Raw genomic sequence first — 17,399 nt, 5'->3', positions numbered from 1 at the left:
TCATATATATATGTCTACACATGGATATCTGTATATTATGTGTGTGTGTGTATATATATATATATATATATATATATATATATATATATATATGTGTGTGTGTGTGTGTGTGTGTGTACACATATGCATACCTATATGTGGGGTATATTCAGACATCAGGTCCACAATCTCACACCTTCCTGCACAGCTGCACTCTTCTGCCTTGCTACATCACAGACAGATGCCACATATGGACACAGCCTGACATTAGGGGGAACATACATAGGACCGGATTTCATGTAACCCTATTACACACCTATGGCATTCCTGCATGCTACAATACAGGTTAACCTGTGTATCCTGCAAGAGGTGGGCTGTGAAAACCACGTGTCCATCATTATGGCATCATTTCCACCACCAGCTATTGGCCACATAATATAGATACTTCCCATTACACAGCACACACTATGATGGCTTACATCTTATCATTCAGTGCTGCTCAGCACGGTTGATGGATATGGCCCACTACCTACAGGGACGGACTCTACTGTCCTTAGCAGTTGTTCAGCTGAACATCATTAAAACATCAACACCTGAAGGCACATATAAATCATTCCACATCATCTATCCCATTATTATGGACCAAGTACTACTGTCAGTTACATACATATATACTTCACATACCTGTTCTGGGAATGCAGACTCTTCTGGATGGTTTGTTTTTTTTTTTTTTGTTTGTTTTGTTTTCTGTGCCTTATATGCTCTCTCTCTCTCTCTCTCCATATATATATATATATATATATATATATATATATATATATATATATATATATATATATATCTCACTCTCAGTCTCTCTCCAGTAACTGGAATGAGCTGCTTCGCATAGATTGCAGCATGGAATTTGTAGGTGATGCGCATGATCAGGTGATGGCCTCTGCACCAATCAGTGTCCTCCACTTGCTACCTGCATGCAGCATGCTGTGTAGTACTTCCAGTTACCACTGTGATGGCAACCAACTACTATAAATCCCTACATCATGTGGGTGTGGTCCCTTTAACTTTCCTGTATGATGGACATCCTTTCTGTGTGTGGGCAGCAGTGTTACAGACAGCAGGTAGCAATACCTCTTACAGGAGAACCTGCACACTCAGGCCAGCTACATATTTGTAGGAGGTTCCAGAACTACAGACAGAGTGTGAGTAGTGTTGTTGTCTGCACTGTATTGCACTGGTGTTACAGGGTTTGTGTGTACATACCAGTTTAACTTGGAATGCAGTCTGTCTTCATAGCTCTCAACTGTGGGTCTATCCTCTTGATGGCCAGAGTTGTGCCTATTGTTTTGTCTGTCTACCACACAAGTTTTGTGTCAGATATATCACTGGCAGTGTGTGTGTTGAGTGCTATCAGTACATGCCTACATCCATTTCTGTTTCTAACTTCATATTCCTAACTAAGGGTATATTGCAGACTATCCTGTAACACCAGTGACTTGCTTAGTGTATGATGACAGTTTTACACATATGGGCCTGTGTTCCAGCCTCTGTCCTCCAGCTACACACCAGGCTTTGTACATATGACATGCTGTCAGGGGTTGTTATGTAGTGGGCTGTGAGTATGTCATGCTGCCATTCCTGCCATCAGTCCACTGCTGTTGTGTCCCCCACACACACTATGGGGTTGGGTCCATATCTGTGTAGGCTTCACCTACACAATACATGTGTGCCCTTATGCACTCCAGAGGCCAGCGTATGTAACAGTGGTATATGGCCCTGTATTAATGAGTCTGGGGGGGTATACACCATAACTAACCTGGGCTGTTACAACATGTGGGGGTATCAGGGGAAAACTGCCTTAAGGTATCTGGATGTACATTATCATACAATTCACCTTGGGTAAATGCAGGCCAACTGCCTCGTGCCATACAGACTGTTCTGTTTGTCAGTGTGATTGTGATGGTGTCAGTTATGCCTTGCTATGTAACAGATACATCCCATTGTGTCAACTGAGGTCTTTACCCCCTAGGGATTTGTACAGAGTGTAGCTAGAGGCTGCTGGATTATAGATCTGCTTTACTTACTGTGGATTGATTGGTATCCTGTGGCCCAGTCTGTCTTTACTATTGTACTACTTGAAGGCCTTGGCCTGGACAGCAACATATGTAAACCTTTCCAGACTACTGTATTTAATATAACTGTTTCACAGTTCCATTACTCTGTTTATATGTATGTCGGTGTCTAAACAGCTATATGACATGGCATATACAACTGTAATAGTGCACAAATAAAGCTTTCCCATGTATGCAAACCTGTGTGTGGTGTTATATCCTTTGGCCTTTCTGTGGGTATATGTTGCAGGCAACAATTGTCATTTGTATGGGTGGCTCATACAGTGTCCAATTGGTAAGGTGGTAACTGTAGGCATAGTGGCTGTTCCGTATTGTGTGCACCATCTATATATGTATCTTCCTGTACATATCTCTGCATGTGTATGTGTAGTTACATATATCTATATATATATATATATATATATATATATATATATATATATATATATATATATATTTTATATATATAATATATATATATATATTTATATATATATATATATATATATATATATATATATGTATGTATATCTGTATCTGCATATATGTGTCTGTGTATATGTATCCTAGGGATGTTGATTGCGTCCTGGTTATGGGATCTACAACAATTAGTAGTGTATTGCAGGGCAGACGTATTTCGCTGTGGGGGGGATACATATACATACAAGACGTATGTTGTTTGGGCCCCCTCAACCCCATTAACGGTGCATGTGGACATATATGTTTCTACAGATTTATGTCTGTATATACCTATATAGGTATATATATCTGCTTACATATATATATATATATATATATATATATATATATATATATATATATATATATATATATATATATATATATATATATATATATATATATATATATATATATATATATATATATATTTATATATATATATTTTTAATATATTTATACATATATATATATATATATATATATATATATATATATATATATATCTACATATATAGATATGTATATACACATCTATATATCTACATATATAGATATGTATATATTTAGATATAAATATACACACACACATACATCTACATGTTTAAATACATTTCCTGTACTGTTGAATGACTGGGCTGGATGATATGAGTTATGTGTCTCTGACATGGCTTAGTGGTAAATCACTTTGGCTATGGTGTGTAGGGTCCTGTGTTCAAGACTTGCAGATGCTGTTTATTTTGTTACTGGACAGAACATGGGCCATTGGATACAGAGTTATTAAGGCATTTTTAAGCAGTTGTAAGCGGGTTTGCATGGGTTTGTGCAGAGGTAAGCACTGCTAATTTCTAGTTACAGTTTCTTATACTCAGCTTCTAAATTGCTTAACCTGTGTAGGCATTGCTTACCCCCACGTAAACAAGCTTAAACCCGATTACTGCTGCTTAAAAGTGCTTACTCTCACTTACCCCCATGCTAATTTCTTTAAAAGAAAAAAAAAAGGGTTGATAGGAAAGTGGTGAAAAGGGGCACAAAGAGGGAAAGACAGTGGGAAAAATAGCTAGGGATGTACAGGAGGGTGTAGGGAAGGTTCATAGCTGCCCATTTCTTCTACAGCAACAGCTGTACATATACACTGAATTTGGAGGTAGGTTTGGACACTCAAACCCCTGAGAGAGGGGTGAGGACAACAATAATATGTTGTGATGTCAGTTGGACCAGATTATGTGTGTAAAGTGGACATGTGTGCGACATGGACAGCTATGTATGGGGTGATTTTTTTTGGGGGGGGAACAGAATGCCCTTTTTTTCAGGTGAGATTGGGATGTTGGGGAGGGATAGTAGGTATATTTGGGGAGGTAGGTTGGGTAAGTTAACAGACAAGACAAACAAAACACATACAGGGGCGGTATATGACACATGTGGGGGGTAAACACCTTGATGGGGAGGGGGTTAGGAAATCAGAAGCCCATGAGCCCCCTAGTGGAAACGGGGACTGAGATCCCCACCCATGGGCAGTCACCACTGCCTCTTCACAGCCCTGAAGGTGGCTGTACTGGATGTTGAGCCAGAGAGCCAGGCCAACCCTCTAATCATGACACGCAGCCCTTGAGCTGGTGTAGAAGATCTCCAAACTGCTGATTGAGCTCTTTATGCACCATGACTCGGACCCTGGTGACAGCTTCCTGCCCGCACCCACTCCCGGGGGGGTGAGACCCATCCCCTGAGGTGGTTCCACCCGAAGGTGGTGCAGGACCAACAGACAAGGAAATCCTGGGTTGGGCCCCAGACATGCTGGTGCCCAGTGCCACGACCAGCTGTGGTGGGACAGGTGGCTCCTCTGGGACCTGCATTCCCATATGTGCTATGGTGTTTATGGTGTATCAGCATATGTGGGTTAGTAAAAGTCAACACATTCCAGGGTTAGGTATAACAGCCTGTATAGATATTCCCATTAACCCAGACACCAGATACGGAGCAGGTGCATAGCAAATGGAACACATGCATATATGGGACCACAATGGTAATAACAACAGCATGCAGGTACATTTATGGCACCATGCCACCAATGTTGGAGTATTTCAACATAGCACATGCATAGAAACAGATTTAAATAATTATCAACCAATAGGGCATATGTCCCAACATAACAGTGGAGTCATCACATACCAGTTGACGTGGGTATGTAGTGTATTGTTGGAGATATGGTGGGGGGAGAGAAAGATGTTAATTAATAACTAGTATATTCCTGTAGTTCACATTACTTTCCTAGTCAGTGCTGTTATCTGTACCTTACAAGTATTACTACACTACCCTATTGTCTTAGCTTGGACAGTGATATGGCTGTCATCATCTTTATACATGAACTGGTTTTACCTGCAGTATACACCTCTTACCCAGTATACCTGTGGAGGAAATGTTTGTTAACACTAACTGTTTTTACACATACTCCCAGATTCCAGGTTGATGTTGTACACATACCTGTACATCTCTTTTTGCACAGACTCTGGCCATGTCTTGACCACATGCAGGTGAACCGGGACATATCTAGACTATTTCCCTCTTCAACCATTACTGACTTACAACACTCTTATAAAGGATTTCCTACACAGTTATATTATGTAGCACAGTGTGGGTGACAGTGATAAGTGATACCTTATTATTCAGAGCAATTGCAACACTCACAATTCCATACAATACCAGAGTAAACATTACCAGTACAGGGTATCAAGCTTTTGTTTCTCGGCACAGTGTTTGTATCCAACGTATCTGTGGGAGCAATGTTTGTTAGCACTACCTGAATGTTGCCACACACAGTACCAGATTCCACATTACTATTATGCACATACATCTCACTCTGTTACTGTACACACTCTGTCACAGCTTAAGATTTTGGGGAGTTGCTAGTGTGCCAGCTTTGTTCTCATAGATGTGTGACAATCAGTTGTATTTCTTGTTTGCTGCTTATACATTTGGGATCATCCCACTGATTTTCCAGGGGGACAGGGTGACAGGCAGCAGATATGGGACCATTTACTGGACATTCTGGATATATCTGTACAGTTGTGGGGTATGATTCTGTATGCAGACTACTACAACTCCCAGGATTCAAACCATGGCTGTGTGTGCTAAAAATACAACAGTTCACATCTCAGTTGCACGTGCTATTTGGATTTTGTTGTCTGCCTTCTCATTGTTTTCTGTCTATGTGTCTCTCTCACTTGTACTAAGTGACCTCTGGGGATTACACCAGTCATATACAGACATTCCTACACATTCTATTTATGTTGCACAGTGTGGATAACTGTGCTTAATACAACAGTACTATTAAGTTATTGTAAATCTACATTATCATATGATACCAGAGTATACACATGCAATCCAGCAGTTAGACCTTTATTGTCAGGCTATTATGCTTTTATTTACATACAAACTATATGAGACTCTTCCTGCCATATTCTCCAGTGTATGCGGTACTTGTCTTGAACAATACAGGTGTTATACTGGCAATTAATTTACTAATACTTTTAGATTTATTTCCTATGACAGTACATGCAAGAGTATTACTAACCTGCCTCGTGTTGCAACCTCTCCAGGCGACAGCAATGGGCTTCCTGATTTACGGCCCGCTCACTTGTCACTGTGAAGGACATAAGAGGAATATTTAGCCATACCTATCCATAATATACATGAGCTGGCAATTATTAACAGGTAGTGCAGTGATACTTACACACAGCTGGGACCTCCCCTGTCGTCCTAGCCGCTTGGATCCACTGATCCAAGAAATCCCCCTTTCACAGCTTCATGTCGGCATAGTGATGCCTGACCTGCTCACCAGTTCGGGGTATACCAGTGGCTCTGGTGAGGTCACGGGTGAGATGGTCCCAGGTGTCCACTTTATATTGGAAACCCTGGTACTGGCCCTGCAACAGTCTCTGCTCATGGTCTTTGACAAGGAGTCCTGCCATGACTCTAGACTCCTGGATGACCCAGCACTGCACCCAGAAGCACACACCCTCTCCCCTTTCTGCCATGGCACCTGCAAAGGGAAGCTACAACCAGTTATGAGATGTATTCCTGCCTGTTGGGCTTAAATAGGGCCAAATTCCTGCACTTTGCAATGATTGGCCAGATTTGAAAAGGCTAAGCTATGGGCAAACCTGCTTACCTAAGGTTGGCATTGTTTAAAGGGGTATACCACTGGGCACATTGAGTTAGCTGGCCTACACATTGCTTACACCTCCTAAGCTGGCCTGTGCAATGCTTAGCATGCTTAAAATTGACTTTGCATTATATTTGCTTTTTTGGCATTGATTTATTATTCATTCCACCTTATATATGTCTGGTATCCATGATTCATGTGTACGTATACTGTATGGGGTCCTTGTGTTTAGTAGGGGACTCCAACACTGTATTACATTTACACCTCACATCTGACCTTACTTCAGTACTCCAGTTCACATATTTATGTTATGTTGTAGGTTATAGAACATATGACTGTATACTAATTCCTTTCACATGTTCAGTTTGATTTTACTATACTGAGGGTCTGTTTGGTGATACCTCACTCTTATGTACTGCTGTGATGACTTGGTGGTTAACTACTGTGACTATAGTATATAGGGTCTTGGGTTCAAGACCTACAAAGCTGTTCATTTTGTTGCTGGGCAGAACAATGGCTATTGGATACAGAGTGATTAAGGCACTTTTAAGCACTTGTAAGTGGGTTTGCGCAGGTTTGCATGAAGGTAAGCAATGCTAACCTCTGGTTAAATATGCTTACAGAGAGTTAGCTTCAATATTGCTTAACCTGTGTGCGCATTGCTTACCCTCACGCAAACGGGCTTAAGCTTGCTTACTAGTGCTTACATATGCTTACTACTGCTTAATAGTGTTTACACTTGCTTACTAGTGCTTATGCATGCTTACCACTGCACTAATTTAGACAGTATTGTCTAATGGTTCTTGGGAAGGTGGGGGATTTGGAAGCTGTATGGAGTTATCATTCATTACACATTTTACCTTCCATTTGTATCCATGATTCCTGTGTACATATACTGTATGGGGCACATGTAATTATCTGTGAACTTTGCAACATTATGATATTGACACCTCACATCTGCATTTAATGCAGTACTCCAGTTCACAAATACATGTTATTTAGTAGGTTATGCAACTAAAATATTGGTCATAACGTGATTTGACATGGAAAATGGAATGTGCTGCAGTGGGACTCGAACCAGGAATGCCTGCTCATAAGGCAAATGCTGTGCCCACTACACTATTGCTATACTGCTTCATTTGCATATATCTTCCTTGTTATCCTCTTCAGCCATTTAAGCTGCATTAACTGTAACTAAGTGATGGGCAAACCCGCACACCTACAGTTAAATTAAATCTGTTTCACAATAAAAAATGGTTTATTTATATTGTGTATTTACTATTGCTGTTGTACACATGGGGGGATGTTTCTGGGGGTATGCAGACACCTACGAGTGGTCTCGCTCATTCTTTTGGGCTTTCTGCTGTTCTTCATTGCAGGGGCATGTATATTCTGAGAGCTCTGCTGTCAGACATGCCCCCTGCACTCTTACACGCCCCGTGTAAGATTAGGAGCTCAGGCAGCACACCTTCAGTAATATGGATGACGGTCTGCCGTCCCGCTCCTAAACGTCCACTTCCATGCAGGACTAAGCTAGTCCTGCACTGAAGATTAGTAAATCTGGGGGATAATCTAACATTTAAAGTTCTTACTTTGTAATAGTGGCCATCCTTGCTTCTGAGGAGATACGGACAGTTCCAGATTTAATCTGCTTTGACCTTCTCAGGTATGGAGAAATCAATATCAAGACAGCTGAAAGAAAAGACTTATGGATTTCTATCATTTTTAACATTGTTGTTCCTGAGACATACATCGAGCTTGCGGCTCTGAGGAGAGGGAACTGTTTACCTACCTGAGGAGTGTACCCATCAGGTATTTTGTTCCAGTTATTTTAGAGGTTCTGTCAGTTCACTGGCCCTCATTTCTTGAGAGTCTCAGAGAACTGATTGTGAGAAGTCATCTTTCTACTGTGTTAAGATCCTGTCAGTGTTTAAGGCCTTGATTTCCCAAAAGAACTAGAAGACTGGTTGTGGCAGTGACTGTCCTACTGCTTGCTACAAGATCCAACATAATGCTCTGTTTAAAACTATGTGGCTTGCCCAGGAAGAAATACTAATAAACAAAATCTCTGTTTATGCATATGAAGTCAATGTGGGCTGCATTCACTGTGCAGTGTCCCAGTCTAAACATAAGGGGCTACAAAATTCTGCCCAACACTTGCTATGACCTTGTTAAATATAAAATAAAATGACTGTTGCGGATATCATTCAAATCGTCCAGTTTACTGCAACTACAACAAGCTTAATTCCAGGCTGCCTAAATCCCTGTTGTCAATAGTATTTCATCTTGTGCAAAATAGTGTGTTGCCATATCACTGCATATCCGTATACCCCTTCAAATAAACTTACATATAACCTGTGCATCATAACATTTAAAAGAATAATCATTAAGATAGACTTAACAAATGGCCTAGTCTTCATCTGCAAAAAAGTGTTTTTGCTGTCTCTGCATTCCCAGGTAGTCATAAACTGATATGCAGTTTGTTTGTTGCTTGCCTGATTACTTCCATGTACTGTTAAATGTGGCATCACATCAGCCTTCCAATCCATACATTTTAATGTTAAGCATAAAAACAAATATTCCTAACAGAGATATGCAAAAAAGTATTCCTTTTGTAAATCTTATATTTCAAAAAGTTCCTGCACACTAAAAGATGCATTTTTTTTACCTGATGACCCACCTAAACATAAAAAATGGGTTGATCTCCACACCTGCTTTAGTAACTACAGCAATCCGTGTTGTCAAATCAAGAGTCTTGTGTCTACAGAGCACTATCACAGTTTGTTTTAATTAGAGATTTTAAAAAAGTATTCAATTATACCATGTCATTAGTGTTGTATTGCAATAGAATGTCCAACATACAATAACAAGCAATGTTTTATTTAAATAACTGGCCTGTCTTTTAGAGTTTAAAAAAAAACATAAAGGAATACTGTATTGGAAATGGATTTTCAAATCCTATCATTACTTAAAAAAGTAATTTTATAATACATTTGAGTTATCAGAGTTGCACGTCCCATGACGCAGGATAAGTTGGTACAGCTAGTTTATCAAAGACTGTACTGTTTGTTCATTATTGCTTACACTTTTGTAACCTCAGAATGAATTTTTTACAACAAATGCAGTGATTATTTTTTTCATGTGTCTCTGCTTCAGGCAGAATAAAGGCTAGAAAACCTCTGTTTGTGACAGTTCAAATTCCAAGACCGAAGACTATTAACGCTAGAGAAAATAATGTGCATTGACACCTGATGTTTCAATGCGGCTATTCTAGTATCACTAAACACATCTTTTACATCAGGCTATTTGTTTAAGATCACCTGTAAGTATTGTTTATTTGCGATATGCACAGTAGAGATAAAATGTGAGTTTCTTTATTTTTTTAATCACTGTACATGCTTACATATGCACTCTGTAATTTTTCTTAAATGCAGATTCAGTGTTTCTGCAAGGCCAAATGAGTCACCATATATTGTTTTACTAGACATGCACTTCTAGACTGTCACACATTTATTTTAGATAAAGCTTATTTATCTAAGAGAAACTGTTCAAAACATTATGAACTTTTGATGTAAAAAAATAATCGTCATTACTTTAAAAAATTATGAATATCTAATTAAAATTAAGTGTAGTCTTTCTAATAATCAAAAAATCTTAAAGTACCATAAATCCAACCTGTTACAATTGGCCATAAAAGGGTAAAGGTTCAGACTGCTAGTTAATACTTCCCTATTTTCAAATAAAAAAATACAATTGCTATTGGTTATAGAAAAATAAAATGTCATTTGATTTTCTTATAATGTCAGAGTGTTATTTCATAATATTATCATTTGTATGACAAGAAGCACAGACTTTGCAGTCTGTGTCTAACTGTACTACTCTCAAACAGTAAACACAAAGGGAGAAGGGTCTTGTGAAAGTTTATTATGGCCACATTCTTGAACATTTTTTGAAGCTTTGTCAGTGATGCTTTTAGAAAAAAACTGTGGGGACTATCTGCTTCCTGGAATTCCAAATTTATATTTTCATACAGAGTGCGGTCGTCCCATGAATGGACTACAAGAATAGATATCGAAGAGGGAAAGCAAAGAGTCATTCTAGAAGACATAGGACTAGGGCAGAAATTGTAAAGAGTAAGGTAGGAGTTAAGAGGGGAGTTAATATCTTAATTGTACTTGAAGAGTAGAATGGGTAGACTTCTTTACCTTCTTCTGCCATCAAACAAAGGTGAGGCAGTCTACGTGGAACACGTTTCTATTTATGAGTCATCACTGGTTTGTGATTAGTGCTATATGGCAAAACAAAGCCATACAAATATTGATCATTTAAACATTGATGGCTAGTCTTCTCTTGTCCAGTTGTAAATACTTGTTAGCCTGAGTCAATGTGTGAGACCTAAAACCAAATAGTTTCTCATTACCATCAGGAATTCTGTATGAAATCATAGCTTTGATCTAGTATATTGAAAACTCTATGAAATCTTTTGATTTTTGAAATAGTTCCCATTCTCTTAGGTTCATAGGTTCATAGGTTCATACTAGGCTATCTGCCCGAGGGCATTTACAACGCCACCCCTTTAGTATGGGGAACTATACCCATTATTTTGCTGTGCCTCTGTCGAGCAGTGACACTGAGGTAATCCCTGGGATATATCTCCATCCATTGGTCAAGGTTTCTCTTGAACAAGGCCAGTGCTCTGCCTCACATGTACCGGGATTTTGTTCCACAGCATAGGGAGTCTTTGGGTGATGAATCTATCCTCCAGCACGCCCTATTAATAGCCGTGTTGAGGTTTAAGTCCCGCCCTTGTGGCTCTGATGGATCTAGATTTTGAGGTGAAGCATATTCATCAAATCTGGGTTTGACATGGCCTTGTATGTTAGGCAAAGGTCACCTCTGAGCAATGTTTACTGAATAGAGCTGGAGTTCTTTCAGTCGGGCAGCATAGGACAGATTTTGAGACCCTTTATCCTTTTGGTGGGAACTTTGTGGCCTCCAGCTGCTGCAAGTGTCGGGTCAGATACATTCCGAATGGGGCATTGTACTCAATCATTGATCTGATGAGTGATGAGTAAAGGGAGACTATGACCTCCCTTGATCTAGATGAGAATCCCTTCATGATAAGGTGGGCAATTATTACATATTTATGCAACACATAATACAAAGGGGCTAGCAATGTTGTCAGATATGTAAGCTCCTGTTACAATTAAGCATTAGCCCGAGTGGGTGTGGGTAATGTTGGATTTTACTTCAGCTGGTGTAGTTTTATGTTGGGGACAAAGTTCAAGTGATCAAACAAAGCTATTCCTGTCATACAGTGCTATTATTCAAAAAGATAAATCACACACTTTGTTTAATAATGTCACTGTAAGTAGGGCCTTCACTCAAACATTAGAAAAAGTCAAAGAAGAATAATGCACTGTGTATGCATGGAGTATAGATGTACCACTTGTGCAGAACATCACCAAAATGCAACTTTCATTTCTTTTGTGATCATTGCTTTTTGTACTGTCTGTGAATTCAAAATAGGCAGCAAAAAAGTAGCACATGCACTTAAAACTTAGTCAATGTTGAAGCTTTCTAAAACTATACCATAAGCAAGTCAGACAGCATGATCCTGTGTTTTACTTATGCACTAGAATGACAGCAAAAGAAAAAAAAAATAAAGCAAAGAATAGTATCTCAAATTGTTTCCTTATCAGTAAAGATGCATATGCAACAGGCACTCTGATTGCTTTGACCAATTAGTATGTAACTTTTTGAGTGCTAATGATGTTTTATTATATAATAAATAATGTTTTCAGCTCAATAACATTTTAGGGGACCAAGCTTCATGATTTCTTTTATTTTATTCTGTAAATGACTTAAACTATGTATGTCTACTTCATTTTCTATATGTTGTATTTCTTTAAGAAAACACATTTATCTCTCTTGAGGACACAACTGATCTAGATAAATGAGCTGTAGGCCTTTTGGGTAAATATAGTCCCAGTATATCATAAACAAAATGCAATCTGGCAACCATTTTGAAAGAGTGGCCTTAAATACACCATCACTTACCTTTGCTTTAGAAAAGGCCACAAACAACTGATCTGATTTTGTGCTACTTTATATTCTTCTTCTTCTTCTTTCGGCTGCTCCCGTTAGGGGTTGCCACAGCAGATCATCTGTTTCTATTTCTTCCTGTCCTCTGCATCTTGCTCTGTCACACCAACCACCTGCATGTCCTCTCTTACCACATCTATAAACCTTATCTTAGGCCTTCCTCTTTTCCTGTTACCTGGTAGCTTCATCCTTAGCATCTTTTTCCCAATATACTCTGCATCCCCGCTCAGCACATGTCCAAACCAATATAATCTTGCCTCTCTGGTTTTGTCTCCAAACCTTCCAACTTGGGCTGACCCTCTAATATACTTATTCCTAATTCTGTCTACCCTCATCACATCCAGTGCAACTCTTAACATCTTTAACTTTGCCACATCCAGCTCTGACTCCTGCCTTTTTGTCAATGCCACTGTCTCCAACCCATATAACATAGCTGGTCTCATTACCCTCTTGTAGACCTTCCCTTTCACTCTTACTGGTACTCTTCTGTCACAAATCACTCCTGACACTCTTCTCCACCCACTCCATCCTGCCTGTACTCTCTTCTTCACCTCTCTTCCACACTCACCATTCCTCTGAACTGTTGATCCCAAGTATTTAAACTCATCCACCTTCGCCACCTCTACTCCTTGCATCCTCACCATTCCTCTATCCTCCCTCTCATTCAGACACACATATATTCTGTCTTAGTCCTGCTGAACTTCATTCCTCTTCTCTCTAGAGCATATCTCCACCTCTCCAGAGTCTCCTCCACCTGTTCCCTACTCTCACTACAGATCACAATGCCATCTGCAAACATCATAGTCCACGATATCATAGCTTTTTATTCTATGAAGATAAAATCTGAGTTGTCTGTGGATATCAAGCAAATGCAAGGTATATTCTCCTTTGTTTGAATATTTTGGAAAGACAACTGGCAGGTTAATAGATTGATTGATGTTGGATTCAGTTGCCACCTTAGGGATAATGGAATAATCTGGTTTCAAGAAAATGCTGTCTTTATGGAAGACCAGGTAGGCTGTTTTATAAGAGGGCCTATAATTCTGAAATTCTTTTTGCTGAGCTAACTGTTAGCGAAAGGATCATTTTCCAAGTCAAGAACTTAATATCCACTGAATTCACTGGCTCAAAACAAGATTTGTAAGGGTTAGTAACATTATTGTGATACCCCAAGGAATGATAGGGTCCTTATTGGAGGTCTTTAGTGAAGGAGCTAGATCCTTTATGAAACAAGTCTGAAAGGAAGTCAGAAATGGATGGTAGAGGAGAAGAAATGGGATCTAATCCTTGTCTAAGGCCTAAAAGGAGAATCTTCTCCACTTACTTCTGTGCAGTTTTCTGGTACTACTCATTTGAGAAACTGTCAAAATGTGTATTACGTCTTTTGAAAACCTGGCATCTCTGGCCATTGTCAAAACTGGAGAAACCCAGCAGTCAGATTCAGTGTGTCTACGTCCAAGACAGGATACCAAGAAGGATGTGATAGGAGGTCTGGTCTCTGAGCCAGCATCCCAGGGGACATATTAGATGAGGCCATAGAGATGCAAACCAAATCTGTCAAGGCCAATAAGGGGCAATGAGGAACACTTTCACCTTGCACTGCTTGGCTTACTGAATGAATTTCATGATTAAGGGGAAGGCCCAGGGTCCAACTGTGGACAAGAGAGTCCCTGACCCTGTGGAGGGATGAGGGCAAAGTAACTGCTGCACTTGTTGTTCAGGTGGGAAGCAAACAGGTCACAGCAAGGTTGACCTCAGCAGTACAAAATTTCGTTCACCACCAGTTGATTGATGGACCACTTGTGAGGCAGAAGAATGTTCCTACATGGTCTGTCTGCTAGCATATTGGATGTCCCCAGGATGTACAACTAGGACAAAATACAAAAAAGGCAATTTCTTAGCTGAACAGCAAATACACTAGCATGTGTAACATGACAGTAGTGCACCTGGCTGGCAGGCTATGAACTGTACTGACTGTTTGCTACATTTGTAGCAAGCAGTTTGCCACAGTTTAAAATGAAGGCTTTTTTTTGTCTGTTTGGTTTAACTAAACATGAGCGCCATAGTGGTCTGTGCAGGCAGGGTATAAACTGTAGCAACTGTTTTTTAAATAAGGCATTATTTATTTTATTTATTTTTAATAAAATAAGTTGAATGAGGGTTAAGAACAGGACACAGAAATGGGACTTGAATGGCTGAGGCAGGAGGGAGTGAAGTACCGTACTTTTTTTTTTTTTTTTTTTTTTTGGCTTTTCATTTGAAGATGTGAAGGGGTGGAATGCTGGTTGGTCCAGTTACAAGCCATGGGACCTCAAAGTTGTAAAATCAGTCTTGCTGGTAGAGAAGGGAGAGCTAGGACTTGGTTGGCTACCTTTTGAAGATTCAAGATTCTGGAATGTGGTTGAAAGAATTTGATTCACAGTAATCGGGTGGCATCTGATGAACTCTGTAGACTGTTTGGGAGTCAGTTTATTCTTGGAGAGGTTTACAATGATCTGTAGACTGTGCAGTAACTGGAGAAAAGTATCCCTCCTTCAAGTGAGTAGATCCTCGGTCAGAGTGATGAGGAGCAAACTGTCCAAGAACAGAAGGACTTGAACATCTTGGAGCATTTGTGATGCTAAAGAGCAGAGCCCTGAACTGACAGTGATTGGCCCCCTGCCTGAAATGGACAAATCTCCTTAAATGCCTGTTTATCTTCACGTGATAATAAGCTTCCCAGAAATCTATAGAGCACATCAAGTCTTCCTTCCTAAGAAGAGGTAGAACTGTGACCATCTAGAATTTTGTCTGTCACACAAATTTGTTCAAATGACTGAAGTCCAGTATGGGCCTTATGTCCCCTGTCTTTTTTGAAATTAAAAAAGAATCTGGACTAGACTCCAGAGGTTTATTGGTGTGGCAGGACCTGTTGGATGGCTCTTTTTTTCTAGCAGCCTTTGAACTTCTGCTGAAGCAGATTCCAACTGAATGGGTGGCACTTGGGGAATCCTTTTCCTTGTTTGAGGAGAGCAAAGAAAGGGAATGGTGTATCCTCTGGTGATTTTCCACAGCGCTCAAGAATCCAAAGCAATGGCCTGCTAGGTATGTGGGTGCAGGGATAGGAGAGCAGCAGTCTGGCAAATGTTCAGGACCACTGAAAGGATTTCACTGAAAAGGCTTCATGAAATCCCTGGTTTTGCAGACTGCACCTGCCTCTAGGATGTCTGTTGAGGATGTCTATTGAAGGTACCCACACCTCTGTCTCTAGAAGGTTTGCCTGGAGGAGCATTGTGGATAAAACACTGGAATTTTCTGATCTACATCTTCCTTCCTTCCTGCTCTTTGATTTCCAGAAAAGATTCTTTCAGGAGTAGAGAAATGGATTTCCACTGCAGATAAGGTCTTACTGTCTTGCTTGCTTGTAGTTAGTGCATCCTTGACCTTGGATCCTAAAACAGTGCAACCATCAAATAGGGCATTAACTAAGGACATCTTAAAGCCTTCCACAAAATCATTCAACTGCATCCATGTGAGTTGACAAATAGCTATGCCTCATCTGCTGCTCTAGATGTTATATCAGCTGTGTTTGAGAGTAGTCACATGGACACACTGGACAGAGTTGTAAGAGTAGACAGTTGAGATTCCATTTTCCTTTGGATATCCAATGGCAAGTTACCTAAGAATCAGTAAACTCTTTTGCCAGCTCTCTCTGAAACAATGGAATATGAGTCAAGTAGTTCAGCACTCTGAATGAAAAAGTCTCTGAAGCATAAGTCCATTTTCCAAATCTAACCAAAGCCTTTGATTCTCTTTTTGGGGGATGGACAGATTAGCTCTCTTCCAAGAGTTCTTTCTTAGTGTCCACCTCAATGACTATGATATCCACTGTAGGACTTGTACTCCAGTATGACCTGTCTTTAGGAGTGGCTAAGACTTTGTCTGCCTTGTTAGAATAGTCTCCACTATGTCAGGATCCTTCCAAGCTCTCTGATCCACCAAGTCGATAAGGTAATCAAGAGGAGGGACCACTCAAATGCCTCTAAGAATACAGGTTCTTCTGGGAAAGGTGAATCAGTGGACCAGCCCCCTTTTTGTCACATCCATTCCATAATTTTGTCAAAGGTGATGTCTCCAACAGGGGATGAATCTAAGTGTCTTTGCTTGCAAGTCTGTTTCTTATGGATCTAACATTGGGGAGTTTCAAATTATAGATATGAGTCAGACTGAGAACTCAGAGCGAGCACTTCCTGGAGACATTGGTACTGACTGGTGCATCAGGACCAAGGACTTTGAAAAAAAATGAACAAAATGAGAAGAGACCTTGACAGGACCAAGGACTTTGAAAATCAAAATGCCCACTGATTTTTTAAAATTGATTATTGTATAATAAATGCTTTTCATAAATATGTTTTAGACTTTATGTGCTTTACTTCTCCTCATTCTTACTGCTTTGTGCTTTTCCTTCAAGCACTAAAAAAAGCAAGGATCCTCTTTTGCTTCTTAAAGCTGCTTCCACATCAGCAGCTCCAGCTGTATTTGCAGACTGTATGAAATAAGGTCTCAAAATAATATCAGTTGCCTGGAAAACAGTGTTGCTTACTTCT

At 39.8% G+C, this 17,399-nt stretch overlaps 1 pseudogene; it reads left to right on the top strand.

The window, feature by feature from the left end:
• Positions 1–17,098, top strand: part of LOC122816296 — a 126,033-nt pseudogene extending 108,935 nt beyond the window's left edge.
• Positions 17,099–17,399: the final 301 nt, after the last annotated feature.

The sequence above is a fragment of the Protopterus annectens genome, chromosome 12.part0 (genome assembly GCF_019279795.1).
Source record: "Protopterus annectens isolate FY-2018-M chromosome 12.part0, PAN1.0, whole genome shotgun sequence".
NCBI classification, from domain to species: domain Eukaryota; kingdom Metazoa; phylum Chordata; order Ceratodontiformes; family Protopteridae; genus Protopterus; species Protopterus annectens.
Note: the sequence above shows the minus strand (reverse complement) of the source record. Positions and strands in the feature narration are given on the sequence as shown.